This window comes from Ambystoma mexicanum, chromosome 7q (genome assembly GCF_040938575.1).
Source record: "Ambystoma mexicanum isolate Mex_15411 chromosome 7q, UKY_AmexF1_1, whole genome shotgun sequence".
NCBI lineage: Eukaryota > Metazoa > Chordata > Amphibia > Caudata > Ambystomatidae > Ambystoma > Ambystoma mexicanum.
The window spans coordinates 1128455334-1128473240 of NC_090941.1; positions in this window are offsets into that span (position 1 = coordinate 1128455334).

The following is a 17907-nucleotide window of genomic DNA, read 5'->3' on the forward strand; positions in this document are numbered from 1 at the left end:
GGAGGGTTTGCTGGAACCATGAGGTGTTGGCATTTGTATTGATATGTTGTTGCAAGGAGAGAATTATGTCTATGATAAACCCAAGTGATTTAGAATTGGGGTGCAGGTGAGTTGTGAAGCGGTCAAAGTGCATGTCCATTGAATGTGATCCTGCTTAGATGGGTAATTGAGTAGGACAAATTCCATCATTGTAGGGTTGGGCTTCCGCTATGTGCTTGTCATTCAGCCTTGCATGGTGGTGGGAAAATTGCTGACCCGTGAGATGTCCTGGTTACAACTGTTTTTTTGGTATAATCAGGTATCTTCTGTGTATTGGTGAACTCAAAAGTTGGTTTCATTGTCCTTCCTTTCCCCTATCTCACTCTCTACCTGTGGTGTTCCCCAGGGGTCTAATTTCTCTCCCTGGCTGTTCAACCAATACCTGGCACCATTGCCGCTCTCTGCTCCAACTTTCAGTGCTATGTGGATGACACTCAACTCATTTTCAGGCTCCGCTATGCCACCTGTTCTACTTCTCTCATCTCTGACTGTCTGTCCGCCATCCAGGAGTGGCGTGCCGCCAATGACCCCTGCCTTAATGCCAGTAAGACTGTGATTCTCCTCATCGGCACACCGGATCCCTCCTTTCCTGTCACTCTCTGGCTGGCCTCCCTTGGCCCTCTTCCTGCTCCCACCTGTGAGGCTAAGAACCTCAGGGTCATGTTCGACTCCACACTCTCCTTTTCTCCTCATATCTCTGACGTCTCAAAGATGTCAAACTACCAACTGCACCTTCTCAGAGGTATTATTTCTTTCCCCTCCTTGCCCCAGAAGCTCACTGTCTCTAGAGCTCTGCTTCTCTCTAGTCTGGACTACTGCAATAGCCTCTTTCTAAATCTGCCTGCTTCTACTCTCTCGCCCTCTGCAATTCATCCAGAACAGGACTGCAAGACTTGTCCTTGGCCTCAAGCCCAGGGATCGTTTCTCTCCAGCACTGAAATCTCTGCATTGGCTCCCAGTGGCTGCAAGTATTAAGTTCAAGACCCTCTGCATTGTCCACAAGGCCTTCTTGGGCCCGAGTCCTCAATACTTCCAACTCTCTCTTCATAAATACCATCCTACTCAAGCTCTTTGCTCCTCTACCTCCAACCCCCTCAGGGTCAGTTGCTTCTCCAAGCAACAAGTTGGTGGTAGATCTCTTTCTTTGGTTGGGGCCTCCCTCTGGATCAGCCTCTCTGGCTCTCTGAAACTTGAGGAGAACCATCTCCGGTTTGGGAAGTACCTCAAGACCTTCCTCTTTGCTTCTGCCTTCTCTCTTCCTCTCCCCTGCTGATTTCCTGTCTGATTCTGCACTGGTCACCTGGATACCCTCTGATTTCGGGCCCAGGTCCCTGCCCGCCCAGTGCACCCTTGCACTGCCCCCCAGCAACCCTTGCACTTGGGTCTGAATCTGTAACCCTACAGTCCCCCTACCTGCACTTTTCGACACCTGCTGTCTGCACATACCCCTGCCACCTGCTGGCCGCACTTCTTGTTATTGCTTTGATCCCATGTACAGCACTGCCACCTCCCCTTTCCCCTGGCACTTTCCCCCCCACCCTCCCTGGGACTTGCGTGATCTCAATGTCACTTGGCGCAGTAAGATTGTTGTCTTTGTCCTCCCTCTGTTTCCCCTTCCTTGCTTCATCGTGCCTTGAAACACTTGTGTATAGGCGCATTACAAATGCCTTATCATATCATAGAAAAGTGATCCAGATGTATAGATTAAATATCACCAAGGTGAGTATTGAGCTTTCTGGAACTCCTTGGTTGAATGAGCCGCAGTTTGCCTGAAGTTCCTCATCTGGACGACTTTGTACCTGTCCGAGTCATAATGTACAAACCAGTTGAGAACGTTGCCCAATAAGCCCACTCTGCTTGCCAGTAGGCTGCTCCGTGTGAGGTTTTCAGCCTTGCCAATTGTGGCATAGAGGTCAAGGAGGACTAGGAGGCATGTATCACCTGTGTCCATTATTTGATGAGTGTTACCTATGTTCTCGATGGTGGCTGTGTGTGTCAGTGCTACATTGCGGACTGAACCCAGATTGGTAACAACCGAGCAAGTAATGATGGTTAATCGATTAGGGAGTTGCTTCTCATGTAGCTTCTCAATGATTGTTTCCAATGAATGGGATGCTAGGAATTTGTCATTAGTTTGGGAGATCTGCTGGGTCAGAGGAGGACGTTTTCAGGTGAGGATGTATTGTTGCTGGGTAAAGGACCCTTGGAAAGATGCCTTGTGTGTGGCCCCTACTCTTTCAAGGAGGACGATGACAATGTCCAACATGATTAGCTACCTGGTGGCAGTGGGGATGGTGTCTTTTTTGTATGTAGTTGGCTTAAGTGATCTAAAGGTGTCAGCAAGACCTTTGGGTGTGAGGGGAGGGAATGCGGTCAAGGTGTGCACCACAGGATCAAGAGTTGGGGGGAATGAGTTTGTGGAATCAATTGGTTATTATATGTGATCTATTTTGTTGATAAGAAAGGTATTCCTAAAATGTATTTTTCAAGGATAACTGGGACCGGTAGTGAGTTTGAGCAAAGTTTGACGGCCATAAAGAGATTTTCCTCCTGTTGGCTGCAGCTAAAATATTTAATGATAAATATGCGAGTTTGGCCTTAATGCTGATAGTGAGATCCTGTGAGGAGATCTTTGCTTCTCTGCATTTTACTTCAGTGTTTTTTGAGTGACAATATGGTTAGTTGTTGGTATGCTGTTCTGTGTACCAGAGGGTATGAATATGATGTTATGTACTTACAAGCGGGCATGTGCATCAATTGCTTCCATTATGGGTTGGTTGACAGTTGGTTTGGAGTGTTGGGGTTGGTCAGAGTTGCTATTTTATGTTCTCCTACTTTGAAGGAAATGGTAGGCTAAACCTATACCATGTGTATTGAACTTGGGTAAGTTCGGTCATGACGTTCACTTACTCGACGCCCCAGGCCCAGGCATATCAGTCAAATAAGGTGTACCTTGGACTAGGGCCCATTTTCTTTCACACCCTGCTTTATGTGTATTTTTATTTTTGTACTTTATTTTTTCTTAGGATTTATGCAGGATGCTGTCTTTTCATCTCTATGGACCACTCAGGTGTTTCTGGTGACTGGTGATTGGCAGATCCTGGGCACTATGATGGTGGCATCAGGGTTGGCTCACACTTCCGAAATGCTCCGTGTCACCAGGTGATTTGATAAACCTCTTCTCTGCTTTTGTACATGTTATTAGGAATTAAGTCTTTCTCTGGTTAGCAACCGTCTGGTATGTTTTAACGCTATTGTTTTAGGGGCTGATAAGAGACATTCTGTCCTGAAGAAGGCAGCTATCTACTCAACACTCTGCCGAAAAGCCACATCTGCTGCTCACGCTGAGTTTAAACTGTGTGCATATTTGTGTCATTATAGTGGCCGATGGCAGTCCCGACAAATAGATTTATTTCTAACCACACTTGTAGTTCAGCTCTAAGATTGGTGAGCTGTTGGTCATTTTACATACTGAAGTGCCTATAGATGTATGTAGGAATACTACCCTAGTGATTTGCACTTATCTTATATAGGGCCAGTTAGGTATAGAGCAAGAATATATCCATTGTATGGGTCTTGTTTCGGTCCTAGACCGTATTAGTATCTTGTTGTACTGTGATTATGTATATGTACACTTGTGTCACAATTTAGTTTGTCTGTCTTTTAGCAAATGTGATATAAGGCCATGTACATAGTGTTTAGTTTGGTTTGTTCAGAATTATGTTAAGTACTAATTTTACTTAAATTGTTTTTTTATTTTTTTTATTTGTTTGGATCAAATAGATCTTTACAAAATATAAATAAACATTTTACATATTTGCCACAGTAAAAATACAATTAACTTACAAAACATTTCAACGCAATACAAGACAAGCCTAAAAGCCTAAAAACAATACATCAAAAGAGAAAAAAGCGAAAAAAAGATAAAAGACCTACAAAGCGAAGAGAAAAAAGATGAAAAATAGAAAACCTTCATTTCCCCAAAAACCTGCACCCCATACTAGATTATTAATTACTACAGCTATATTAAGGGTAAAAAGAGCCAGAGCAGGGGGCTCCAGCTTCCCGTACCTCGCTGCCTTACACTGGAACACCCTTCCTACCTCCCTGCGCTCTGAACCCTCACTGACTGCTTTTCGTAAAGCCATGAAAACTACCCTATTCACCTAACCAACACCATATGTCCAAGCCCTCATGAATATCATGTATGATGTATTAGGTTGTATGATACCACCGATAGCTGATCACAGGTCACCGCCTCAGTGTAACCCAAGGCACAACCTGTACCCATTGTAACTAAGTCTCCTTACAAGTAACAGTGCCACAATGCCCCTGGGCTGCCTGTGCGCTATATAAATGTAATAAATAAATAAATAAACACATTAAGTAGTAATAACTGTGGAGGCATTGATCCCAGACTGCCCAGCGCTTGGATGGGCAAAACCTAGCGTTGAAAGGACCTGACCTACTGCTATCGTCAGGGCAGTGTTAGGCCCCGAGATCAAGCGATTCCAAAAGTTCTCTGAATGCAAGCAGTCCATTTTGTGCACACATTTCCCAAAATAGAGGACTCTAGTCTCCCAAGTTCCTTTGCATTCTATGAGTAAGTGGTGCAGGTTTTGCTTATTTTGGGTTGCACAGATTTTACAAAACAATATGATGTTCTGACTTTGGCCTCTAATGCTTAGGATTTCGCCTGTATGAATTAGATTTAGGCGGGCCCTAAGGAAAACGTATCTTGATTCACTACTGGATGTTTTTACTTAAATTGTATCCACCGGGAACACAGTTGGGTTTGTTAACCCTGTCCCAGGACAGAGGATTTGGAGAACACTAGAGGAGGTGTCGGTAACTGCGGAGGCATGGGAGGGAAACACGCACAGGGTGGGCAAATACCCTGACCATGGATTATGAGTGGATGAAAGTGCTGCTACAGGACCAACCAAGGTAGTCACAGATGTGTAGGAGGATAGCGGCTGGGAAGATAGCTCAGTGGGTTGAATACTCACTGATGTGATCTGTGTGTGATCTGCATGTCACAGGTTTGAATCCCGGCAAGGCCAATTCAGCCTTTCAGCCTTCCAAGGTCGATAAATGAGCATCACCTTCGGTTGGGTGATATTGTATGTATATATGTTTTATGTAAAGCACTTATACGTAAGCACTATGTACATAACACATCATCATCATAATAGGCAGAGAGGAGGGGAGGCAGTGGCGGTGCTGCAGGGGATCCAAGAGATCCAGTCCAAGGATGCAGATATGATCCGACAGCAGTTGGTTCAAGAGGAGAAGAATCAGGGTACTGCAGCATCGCTTCCCCTGGAGGAGGCAGTGGCGGTGCTGCAGGTGATCCAAGAGCTCCAGTCCCAGGAGGCAGATATGGTCCCACAGCAGATGGTTCACGAGGAGAAGAATCGGGGCACTGCAGCATCGCTTCCCCTGGAGGAGGGGTGGAGGTGCTGCAGGTGATCCAAGAGCTCCAGTACGAGGAGGCAGATATGGTCCCACAGCAGATGGTTCAAGAGGAGAAGAATCGGGATACTACAGCATTGCTTCCCCTGGAGGAGGGGTCGAGGTGCTGCAGGGGATCCAAGAGCTCCAGTCCAAGGAGGCAGATATTATCCCACAGCAGATGGTTCACGAGGAGAAGAATCGGGATACTGCAGCATCGCTTCCCCTGGAGGAGGGGTGGAGGTACTGCAGGGGATCCAAGAGCTCCAGTCCAAGGAGGCAGATATGGTCCCACAGCAGATGTGAAATGCATCTCTGTAAAAGTTAACAAACATGTTTCATTTGTGGCTTCTTGTAGTTTGGCCTTGTTGATAGTTTAGTGCTGTTCATACTCTAAGCATATATTTCAGTTGTTGACAGCAAATGCAGGTGAGAGGTTATGGAAATCCATGACACGCCTGCTCATCTGGACAGAGACATGTCGCTGCATCAGGTTTGCAGAGGGTCTGACTGCAGTGCGGAGGAAGGCAATGTAATGTGCAGCCTCTGCAGAAGCCTGTTCATAGAGGTAAGCCAAGTGAGAGCACATGGGGCACCACCCAGATGATCTAGCGAGTGGTGATGGAGGCCGCTATGGAATGTCAGAGGACACACTGGCTCAAAAGTTATGCTCTAGAAAGGAACGCCCATAACAACAGGATCTGGGCAAGCCCAGCCAACTCCATGACTCACCATATCTCTGATCTGGATACTGCATATAGAAGATGCCTGATGGCAGCCTATTATAGAACTTAGAAGATGTTCAGTAAGGCTATAAGGGTAGCCTGTCCATTGCGCTTAAGAGAATCCTATGATCCTAGTTCCCATGGTTGCCTATCTGTCACGCCAGAAGATGTACTGGGATAGCCATTCTGTTCCGCTTGGAAGAGTTTGCGGGAGCTGTGGGTTAGTGTGAGGGGTAGGATGGTGGTTGTGAGTGTGGGGTTGGTTGAGTTAGAAATGTTGAAGGATAAAATGTGGTGGTCAGACCAGGGGTAATGGGTGCTGGTGCAGTTATTGGTTTGGAAGTTGAGGTCTGCCACCTAGTCGAGTGTGCGATCTTTGTTGTGTGTTGGCTTATGGACGCGCTGAGTTAAGACAATAGCACTTAGCGAGTTGGCTATTGAGAAGGTATGGGGATCAGAGAGGTCATTTAGGCCATCAGAGGAGGCCCAGGTTCAGATCTCTTAGGAGCATGGTTCTGCATGTGGGTTTGATGTTGGTGGTTTAAGTGTGTAGGAGGTTGCCCTCAAAAGAGAGGATGGGCCCGGGTGGATGATAGATGAAGTGTAGGTTGAGTGTTTCTGTGTGCGAGATGGAGATTTTGGTAGAAAGCAGGTCACAATTGATGGGTAGTGAGATGTTTGCGATAAGGGTGACACCCCCACGCCTCTAGAGGTGAGTCTGTCACTCCTATATATGTTATAGCACTGAGGAATTGCCAGCGATAGGGCCGGCCAGAGGCCGCGTTCAGCCTTGTATCTGTGAGGGCCAGCAGGTCTAGTTTAAGGGTCATGACAGGTAATTTATCTCCAGGGCGTGTGCTGGTAGGGATCTGGCCTTGATGAGGACTCCCAGGAGTTAGGACGTGTGTCTGGTTGGTACGCTGCAGGGAGGGGGAATGTTGAGCTGTATGGGGCTGTGGGATGCACGATCTTCCAGTTGAGCAGGGAGCTCCGCACTATGAGGTGAGACTGGTGGGTTCCTGGGTATGTACCTAGGATCTGGGCTCTGATGCAGCGGTTTGGTGTTGTTGAGGGTTTGTGTGCAGGCTCTTAGATGCCCGTTTCTATTAGGTCTGGGGTTTGTGCCCATGTGGGTCAGTGGGCTGTGAGTCCTGGCTCTGAGTTTTAGGTTCTGCCAGTGGCGATGTTTGGCTTAGAGGTTGGTGGGAGGGCTGTATGTGCATTTGTCCTGTTGGTGGTGGAAGAATTTGTGGCTGGGCATGGGGTAGGGAGGAGCGAGCCTTATCGGTGCAAGATGTTCTTTACAGGTGGGTGTAGTGAGTGTGGGCATTATGACGTCTAGTTGTTTGGCTGCAGGGTTAAGTGCAAGCTGGTGGGACTTGGACCCGGGATATGTGCGTTTATAAATGCAGATTTCAGACCGTAGGTGGGGGGCGGCAATGGGATATGCTTCGCACGACTCAGAGTCACAGTGCATGAAGGAGTATAATGCAGCATCAGAAGGCTAGGAAAGGACTCATTAGTATTGACAGGCTTACCTTTGCCTTGCTGGGTTAGCATATTTTGGGAGATTGGGATGAGAGTGCCGGTTGCGACACTGCGCAGGCTAGTGGGCGGACCCAGCGGAGACCGACAGAGACATCTGTTTCTCTCCAAGTTGGCCTAAGGTGGTGCCCTGGTGGTGTGGCCAGCATCTCTTTCCAGCTCAGCCCGGAGCGCCAGATAGGTTTGTGTCTCAGCGAATCAATTTGCAGGCAGTGATGCTTTCTCACCATTAAACATTTCACCTTCCAAAAGATGTTTTGTCAGCACTCTAATTTTGTCCGTATACTTCCTTCCAGAATCTTTGAAATCCAGATCTCTGTAGTGAACAATTCCACGTTTAGCAACATAGTCAGGGCTGAAATCATTCAAAACCCATTCAGCAGGGTCACTGGACACCGACATTACGATAGGATAATCTAAATCTCTCGATACCTGTGATACCCTCAATGCCAACAGTTTCTATTCCTGCAGCCACACCGCTGCTTGGAGCTTCAGAATCCATTCAGCAGGGTCTCTGGACACGGACATTACTATAGGATAATCTAAATCTCTCGATACCTGTGATACCCTCAAAGCCAACAGTTTCTATTCCTGCAGCCACACAGCTGCTGGGAGATTCAGAACCCATTCAGCAGGGTCACTGGACACTGACATTACTATAGGATAATCTAAATGTCTCAATACCTGTGGTACCCTCAATGCCATCAGTTTCTATTCCTGTCGACACACCGCTGCTTGGAGATTCAGAACCCATTCAGCAGGGTCTCTGGACACTGACATTACTGTAGGATAATCTAAATGTCTCGATACCTGTGAAACCCTCAATGCCAAAAGTTTCTATTCCTGTAGACACACCGCTGCTTGGAGATTCAGAACCCATTCAGCATGGTCTCTGGACACTGACATTACTGTAGGATAATCTAAATGTCTCGATACCTGTGATACCCTCAATACCAACAATTTCTATTCCTGTAGCCACACCGTTGCTGGGAGCTTCAAAACCCATTAAGCAGGGTCACTGGACACTGACATTACTATAGGATAATCTAAATGTCTCGATACCTGTGATACCCTCAATGCCAACAGTTTCTATTCCTAAAGCCACACTGCTGCTTGGAGATTCAGAACCCATTCAGCAGGGTCACTGGACACTGACATTACTGTAGGATAATCTAAATGTCTCGATACCTGTGATACCCTCAATGCCAACAGTTTCTATTCCTGTAGCCACACTGCTGCTTGGAGATTCAGAACCCATTCAGCAGGGTCTCTGGACACTGACATTACTATAGGATAATCTAAATGTCTCGATACCTGTGATACCCTCAATGCCAACAGTTTCCATTCCTGTAGCCACACCGCTGCTTGGGGAGTCAGAACCCATTCAGCAGGGTCTCTGGACACTGGCATTATGATAGGTTAACCTAAATGTCTCGATACATGTGATACCCTCAATGCCAACAGTTTCTATTCCTGTAGCCACACCGCTGCTTGGAGATTCAGAACCCATTCAGCAGGGTCTCTGGACACTGACATTACTATAGGATAATCTAAATCTCTCGATACCTGTGATACCCTCAATGCCAACAGTTTATATTCCTGTAGCCGCACCGCTGCTTGGAGCTTCAGAATCCATCAGCAGGGTCTCTGGACACTGACATTACTATAGGATAATCTAAATGTCTCGATACCTGTGATACCCTCAATGCCAACAATTTCCATTCCTGTAGCCACACCGCTGCTTGAAGATTCAGAACCCATTCAGCAGGGTCTCTGGACACTGACATTACTGTAGGATAATCTAAATTTCTCGATACCTGTGATACCCTCAATGCCAACAGTTTCTATTCCTGTAGCCACACTGCTGCTTGGAGATTCAGAACCCATTCAGCAGGGTCTCTGGACACTGACATTACTATAGGATAATCTAAATGTCTCGATACCTGTGATACCCTCAATGCCAACAGTTTCTATTCCTGTAGCCACACTGCTGCTTGGAGATTCAGAACCCATTCAGCAGGGTCACTGGACACTGACATTACTATAGGATAATCTAAATGTCTCGATACCTGTGATACCCTCAATGCCAACAGTTTCTATTCCTGTAGCCACACTGCTGCTTGGAGATTCAGAACCCATTCAGCAGGGTCTCTGGACACTGACATTACTATAGGATAATCTAAATGTCTCGATACCTGTGATACCCTCAATGCCAACAGTTTCTATTCCTGTAGCCACACTGCTGCTTGGAGATTCAGAACCCATTCAACAGGGTCTCTGGACACTGACATTACTATAGGATAATCTAAATGTCTTGATACCTGTGATACCCTCAATGCCAACAATTTCTATTCCTGTAGCCACACCGCTGCTGGGAGCTTCAAAACCCATTCAGCAGGGTCACTGGACACTGACATTACTGTAGGATAATATAAATGTCTCGATACCTGTGATACCCTCAATGCCAACAGTTCGTATTCCTGCAGCCACACTGCTGCTTGGAGATTCAGAACCCATTCAGCAGGGTCACTGGACACTGACATTACTGTAGGACAATCTAAATTTCTCGACACCTGTGATACCCTCAATGCCAACAGTTTCTATTCCTGTAGCCACACTGCTGCTTGGAGATTCAGAACCCATTCAGCAGGGTCTCTGGACACTGACATTACTATAGGATAATATAAATGTCTTGTGTTACGTCTCCTACACCTAACAACCCCTCTGCGGGTGCCACGCCCCCACCCTCGGCCTCTTGCCGTCCCACTCGCTCACATACACATCCGATTGCAGGCAGTTTCAGGCGCCCATTCAATCGTCATACCCGGGGGTTTACTCATACACCTGGCACTTACCTTCCCTCCCACTCCTGGCAGCTACACTGGAGGCTTCCATGTCATCAGGGTGCCCTGAATGGACCTCGGAGGATCCGCGCGTCACGTGACTCTCCAGTGCAGCAATACTCCCGTATCACGTGACTTCTGTCATTCCATCACGTGATATGCCGTCATTGAATAAAAGAGTCCGGAAGTCAATGAGCGGTGCTTCACAACTGTTCCACCTGGATCCCGTGACGCTCGTTCTATACTGACTCTACGGATTTCCTCGACCACGTTTTTGATACCACGGATTGCCTTTGCCTTGCCCAAGTATTGACATTGGATCACCAGTTGCCGGACTACCTTTGCTACATTGGATTCCTAGTGCCTTTGCTTCTTGTTACCTCGTTTGGAACTGTTTTCTCGCTGCCTGACCCTTAGACTGTCCCTGGTTTGCCTTACGGATTACGTTTCTTGCCCTGGATTCTTGGCCTCTGGCCTTCTTGCCTGTCTGCATACCCAACATCTGCCCTCCAACACGTGGGGAACTCCCAACGCCTCTCTGCTGTCATTTGAACATCCTTGCCAACACATTAGGTAAGCCATTTAGGATAATTTCCCTGGGGTTTTACACTTGCCAACTGCTCTGTGCTTATCCTATAACCCATTGCCTTACAGCGTTCGAGGGGTCCTTTTCCGGCTGTTCCCGAATCCAGGCCTACGAACCACTTCACCTGTGGCCTCAAAGACCGCACAGGCAGTATTTCTGGTGTTGTCTGTGCGGTACTTGGGGACGGAGGTATCCTTACTCTGCACGACCATCAAGTCTGTAACATCTTGATACCTGTGATACCCTCAATGCCAACAGTTTCCATTCCTGTAGCCACACTGCTGCTTGGAGATTCAGAACCCATTCAACAGGGTCTCTGGACACTGAAATTACTATAGGATAATCTAAATGTCTTGATTCCTGTGATACCCTCAATGCCAACAGTTTCTATTCCTGTAGCCACACCGCTGCTGGAAGCTTCAAAACCCATTCACCAGGGTCACTGGACACTGACATTACCGTAGGATAATCTAAATGTCTCGATACCTGTGATGCCCTCAATGCCAACAGTTTCTATTCCTGTAGCCACAATGCTGCTTGGAGATTCAGAACCCATTCAGCAGGGTCACTGGACACTGACATTACTGTAGGATAATCTAAATTTCTCGATACCTGTGATACCCTTAATGCCAACAGTTTCTATTCCTGTAGCCACACTGCTGCTTGGAGATTCAGAACCCATTCAGCAGGGTCTCTGGACACTGACATTACTATAGGATAATCTAAATCTCTCGATACCTGTGATACCCTCAATGCCAACAGTTTATATTCCTGTAGCCACACCGCTGCTTGGAGCTTCAGAATCCATCAGCAGGGTCTCTGGACACTGACATTACTATAGGATAATCTAAATGTCTCGATACCTGTGATACCCTCAATGCCAACAATTTCCATTCCTGTAGCCACACAGCTGCTTAAAGATTCAGAACCCATTCAGCAGGGTCTCTGGACACTGACATTACTAGAGGATAATTTAAATCTGTCGATACCTGTGATACCCTCAATGCCAACAGTTTCTATTCCTGTAGCCACACTGCTGCTGGGAGCTTCAGAACCCATTCAGCAGGGTCTGTGAACACTGACATTACTATAGGATAATCTAAATATCTCGATACCTGTGATACCCTCAATGCCAACAGTTTCTATTCCTGTAGCCACACCGCTGCTGGGAGCTTCAAAACCCATTCACCAGGGTCACTGACACTGACATTACCGTAGGATAATCTAAATGTCTCGATACCTGTGATGCCCTCAATGCCAACAGTTTCCATTCCTGTAGCCACACTGCTGCTTGGAGATTCAGAACGCATTTAGCATGGTCTCTGGACACTGACATTATTGTAGGATAATCTAAATGTCTCGGTACCTGTGATACCCTCAATGCCAACAGTTTCTATTCCTGCAGCCAAACCGTTGCTTGGAGATTCAGAACCCATTCAGCAGGGTCTCTGGACACTGAAATTACTATAGGATAATCTAAATCTCTCGATACCTGTGATACCCTCAATGCCAACAGTTTATATTCCTGTAGCCACACAGCTGGTTGGAGCTTCAGAATCCATCAGCAGGGTCTCTGGACACTGACATTACTATAGGATAATCTAAATGTCTCGATGCCTGGGTACCCTCAATGCCAACAGTTTCTATTCCTGTAGCCAAACTGCTGCTTGAAGATTCAGAAGCCATTCAGCAGGGTCTCTGGAAACTGACATTACTATAGGATAATATAAATCTGTCGATACCTGTGATATCCTCAATGCCAACAGTTTCTATTCCTGTAGCCACACCGCTGCTGGGAGCTTCAAAAACCCATTCAGCAGGGTCACTGGACACTGACATTACTGTAGGATAATCTAAATGTCTTGATACCTGTGATACCCTCAATGCCAACAGTTTCTATTCCTGTAGCCACACCGCTGCTGGGAGCTTCAAAAACCCATTCAGCAGGGTCACTGGACACTGACATTACTGTAGGATAATCTAAATTTCTCGATACCTGTGATACCCTCAATGCCAACAGTTTCTATTCCTGTAGCCACACTGCTGCTTGGAGATTCAGACCCCATTCAGCAGGGTCTCTGGACACTTACATTACTATAGGATAATCTAAATGTCTTGATACCTGTGATACCCTCAATGCCAACCGTTTCCATTCCTGTAGCCACACCGCTGCTTAGAGATTCAGAATCCATTCAGCAGGGTCTCTGGACACTGACATTACTATAGGATAATCTAAATGTCTCGATACCTGTGATACCCTCAATGCCAACAGTTTTTATTCCTGTAGACACACCGCTGCTTGGGGAGTCAGAACCCATTCAACAGGGTCTCTGGACACTGACATTACTATAGGATAATCTAAATGTCTTGATACCTGTGATACCCTCAATGCCAACAGTTTCTATTCCTGTAGCCACACCGCTGCTGGGAGCTTCAAAACCCATTCAGCAGGGTCACTGGACACTGACATTACTGTAGGATAATCTAAATGTCTCGATACCTGTGATACCCTCAATGCCAACAGTTTCTATTCCTGCAGCCACACTGCTGCTTGGAGATTCAGAACCCATTCAGCATGGTCACTGGACACTGACATTACTGTAGGATAATCTAAATTTCTCGATACCTGTGATACCCTCAATGCTAACAGTTTCTATTCCTGTAGCCACACTGCTGCTTGGAGATTCAGAACCCATTCAGCAGGGTCTCTGGACACTGACATTACTATAGGATAATCTAAATGTCTTGATACCTGTGATACCCTCAATGCCAACAGTTTCCATTCCTGTAGCCACACCGCTGCTGGGAGCTTCAAAACCCATTCACCAGGGTCACTGGACACTGACATTACCGTAGGATAATCTAAATGTCTCGATACCTGTGATGCCCTCAATGCCAACAGTTTCTATTCCTGTAGCCACACTGCTGCTTGGAGATTCAGAACCCATTCAGCAGGGTCTCTGGACACTGACATTACTATAGGATAATCTAAATCTCTCGATACCTGTGATACCCTCAATGCCAACAGTTTATATTCCTGTAGCCACACCGCTGCTTGGAGCTTCAGAATCCATCAGCAGGGTCTCTGGACACTGACATTACTATAGGATAATCTAAATGTCTCGATACCTGTGATACCCTCAATGCCAACAATTTCCGTTCCTGTAGCCACACTGCTGCTTGGAGATTCAGAACCCATTCAACAGGGTCTCGGGACACTGACATTAATATAGGATAATTTAAATGTCTTGATACCTGTGATACCCTCAATGCCAACTGTTTCCATTCCTGTAGCCACACCGCTGCTGGGAGCTTCAAAACCCATTCACCAGGGTCACTGGACACTGACATTACCGTAGGATAATCTAAATGTCTCGATACCTGTGATGCCCTCAATGCCAACAGTTTCTATTCCTGTAGCCACACTGCTGCTTGGAGATTCAGAACCCATTCAGCAGGGTCTCTGGACACTGACATTACTATAGGATAATCTAAATCTCTCGATACCTGTGATACCCTCAATGCCAACAGTTTATATTCCTGTAGCCACACCGCTGCTTGGAGCTTCAGAATCCATCAGCAGGGTCTCTGGACACTGACATTACTATAGGATAATCTAAATGTCTCGATACCTGTGATACGCTCAATGCCAACAATTTCCGTTCCTGTAGCCACACTGCTGCTTGGAGATTCAGAACCCATTCAACAGGGTCTCGGGACACTGACATTACTGTAGGATAATCTAAATGTCTCGATACCTGTGATACCCTCAATGCCAACAGTTTCTATTCCTGCAGCCACACTGCTGCTTGGAGATTCAGAACCCATTCAGCATGGTCACTGGACACTGACATTACTGTAGGATAATCTAAATTTCTCGATACCTGTGATACCCTCAATGCTAACAGTTTCTATTCCTGTAGCCACACTGCTGCTTGGAGATTCAGAACCCATTCAGCAGGGTCTCTGGACACTGACATTACTATATGATAATCTAAATGTCTTGATACCTGTGATACCCTCAATGCCAACAGTTTCCATTCCTGTAGCCACACCGCTGCTGGGAGCTTCAAAACCCATTCACCAGGGTCACTGGACACTGATATTACCGTAGTCTAATCTAAATGTCTCGATACCTGTGATGCCCTCAATGCCAACAGTTTCTATTCCTGTAGCCACACTGCTGCTTGGAGATTCAGAACCCATTCAGCAGGGTCTCTGGACACTGACATTACTATAGGATAATCTAAATCTCTCGATACCTGTGATACCCTCAATGCCAACAGTTTATATTCCTGTAGCCACACCGCTGCTTGGAGCTTCAGAATCCATCAGCAGGGTCTCTGGACACTGACATTACTATAGGATAATCTAAATGTCTCGATACCTGTGATACCCTCAATGCCAACAATTTCCGTTCCTGTAGCCACACTGCTGCTTGGAGATTCAGAACCCATTCAACAGGGTCTCGGGACACTGACATTAATATAGGATAATTTAAATGTCTTGATACCTGTGATACCCTCAATGCCAACAGTTTCTATTCCTGTAGCCACACCGCTGCTGGGAGCTTCAAAACCGATTCACCAGGGTCACTGGACACTGACATTACCGTAGGATAATCTAAATGTCTCGATACCTGTGATGCCCTCAATGCCAACAGTTTCTATTCCTGTAGCCACACTGCTGCTTGGAGATTCAGAACCCATTCAGCAGGGTCTCTGGACACTGACATTACTATAGGATAATCTAAATGTCTCGATACCTGTGATACCCTCAATGCCAACAATTTCCATTCCTGTAGCCACACCGCTGCTTGAAGATTCAGAACCCATTCAGCAGGGTCTCTGGACACTGACATTACTGTAGGATAATCTAAATTTCTCGATACCTGTGATACCCTCAATGCCAACAGTTTCTATTCCTGTAGCCACACTGCTGCTTGGAGATTCAGAACCCATTCAGCAGGGTCTCTGGACACTGACATTACTATAGGATAATCTAAATGTCTCGATACCTGTGATACCCTCAATGCCAACAGTTTCTATTCCTGTAGCCACACTGCTGCTTGGAGATTCAGAACCCATTCAGCAGGGTCACTGGACACTGACATTACTATAGGATAATCTAAATGTCTCGATACCTGTGATACCCTCAATGCCAACAGTTTCTATTCCTGTAGCCACACTGCTGCTTGGAGATTCAGAACCCATTCAGCAGGGTCTCTGGACACTGACATTACTATAGGATAATCTAAATGTCTCGATACCTGTGATACCCTCAATGCCAACAGTTTCTATTCCGGTAGCCACACTGCTGCTTGGAGATTCAGAACCCATTCAACAGGGTCTCTGGACACTGACATTACTATAGGATAATCTAAATGTCTTGATACCTGTGATACCCTCAATGCCAACAATTTCTATTCCTGTAGCCACACCGCTGCTGGGAGCTTCAAAACCCATTCAGCAGGGTCACTGGACACTGACATTACTGTAGGATAATATAAATGTCTCGATACCTGTGATACCCTCAATGCCAACAGTTTCTATTCCTGCAGCCACACTGCTGCTTGGAGATTCAGAACCCATTCAGCAGGGTCACTGGACACTGACATTACTGTAGGATAATCTAAATTTCTCGATACCTGTGATACCCTCAATGCCAACAGTTTCTATTCCTGTAGCCACACTGCTGCTTGGAGATTCAGAACCCATTCAGCAGGGTCTCTGGACACTGACATTACTATAGGATAATATAAATGTCTTGTGTTACGTCTCCTACACCTAACAACCCCTCTGCGGGTGCCACGCCCCCACCCTCGGCCTCTTGCCGTCCCACTCGCTCACATACACATCCGATTGCAGGCAGTTTCAGGCGCCCATTCAATCGTCATACCCGGGGGTTTACTCATACACCTGGCACTTACCTTCCCTCCCACTCCTGGCAGCTACACTGGAGGCTTCCATGTCATCAGGGTGCCCTGAATGGACCTCGGAGGATCCGCGCGTCACGTGACTCTCCAGTGCAGCAATACTCCCGTATCACGTGACTTCTGTCATTCCATCACGTGATATGCCGTCATTGAATAAAAGAGTCCGGAAGTCAATGAGCGGTGCTTCACAACTGTTCCACCTGGATCCCGTGACGCTCGTTCTATACTGACTCTACGGATTTCCTCGACCACGTTTTTGATACCACGGATTGCCTTTGCCTTGCCCAAGTATTGACATTGGATCACCAGTTGCCGGACTACCTTTGCTACATTGGATTCCTAGTGCCTTTGCTTCTTGTTACCTCGTTTGGAACTGTTTTCTCGCTGCCTGACCCTTGGACTGTCCCTGGTTTGCCTTACGGATTACGTTTCTTGCCCTGGATTCTTGGCCTCTGGCCTTCTTGTCTGTCTGCATACCCAACATCTGCCCTCCAACACGTGGGGAACTCCCAACGCCTCTCTGCTGTCATTTGAACATCCTTGCCAACACATTAGGTAAGCCATTTAGGATAATTTCCCTGGGGTTTTACACTTGCCAACTGCTCTGTGCTTATCCTATAACCCATTGCCTTACAGCGTTCGAGGGGTCCTTTTCCGGCTGTTCCCAAATCCAGGCCTACGAACCACTTCACCTGTGGCCTCAAAGACCGCACAGGCAGTATTTCTGGTGTTGTCTGTGCGGTACTTGGGGACGGAGGTATCCTTACTCTGCACGACCAT